This window comes from Chiloscyllium plagiosum, chromosome 37 (genome assembly GCF_004010195.1).
Source record: "Chiloscyllium plagiosum isolate BGI_BamShark_2017 chromosome 37, ASM401019v2, whole genome shotgun sequence".
In the NCBI taxonomy this organism is placed as follows: Eukaryota; Metazoa; Chordata; class Chondrichthyes; order Orectolobiformes; family Hemiscylliidae; genus Chiloscyllium; species Chiloscyllium plagiosum.
The window spans coordinates 18,772,856-18,773,759 of record NC_057746.1 but is presented as its reverse complement, the minus strand read 5'-3'; positions in this window follow the sequence as shown (position 1 = coordinate 18,773,759).

The following is a 904-nucleotide window of genomic DNA, read 5'->3' as shown; positions in this document are numbered from 1 at the left end:
AGAGAGAGAGAGAGTGGGAGCAGAGGGAAAGAGAGAGAGTGAGAGCACGGGGTGAAAGTGGGAGCACGGGGAGAGTGAGGGAGCATGGGGAGAGAGTGGGAGCACGGGGAGAGAGAGTGAGAGCCTGGGGAGAAAGAATTGGTGCAAGGAGCGAGCTAAGAAGCTCCAATATCCTTTCAATAGGCCTTAACATTTCCTTTACACTTTTGACTGGAATGGAATCAGCGAGTGTGAGTTTTAGTGGAACTGTCAGCACTGACAACAAAAAAGGCAAACAACCCTTATCGACAGTCTGAAAGCCTGTTCAATTCAATCCATTAAATGATGGTAACGAGTTATGTTCCTGGAACAACAGGTTCAGGAACCTGGTTCTGTAGTTCATTTGACCTCTTAACCTGCCTCTGCCTGACTTCCAATCTTTGTGTATTGCTTTATTCCCTTTCCATTTCTCCATCACCTTCAACAATGATCGTTTGAAATACAAAGAATTTCTATTGCGCAGTTTACCTGTAATTTGAGCCACCGAATCACACAGGCCATTGCAGCCGCTCTGAAAGGCCTATCCAGTTAGACCCACACCCCTCCGTATTGAGTCACAGCCCAACACTTGTATTCTTTGTGAAGGGATATTTAATTCCTCTTTGAAAGCTTTCCTTTAGTATTTGTTTGTGGGTTGCTGGCCAGGCCTGGGTTTATCTCCCATCTGCATAGGCCCTTGAGAAGGTGGCGTTGAGCTGTGCTCTCCATGTGGCGTAGAGGTGCTAGTTCTATCAGGTATGCCCATGTTGCTGCAAATCTGGGCAGCGTGTGACATGGAGAGCACTCAGCTGGTGTGCCCACTCTTCCGATTTCCTCCTTTTCCTGGTGGGAGATTCAGAAACTGCTGCCAAAGGATTGAGATTTA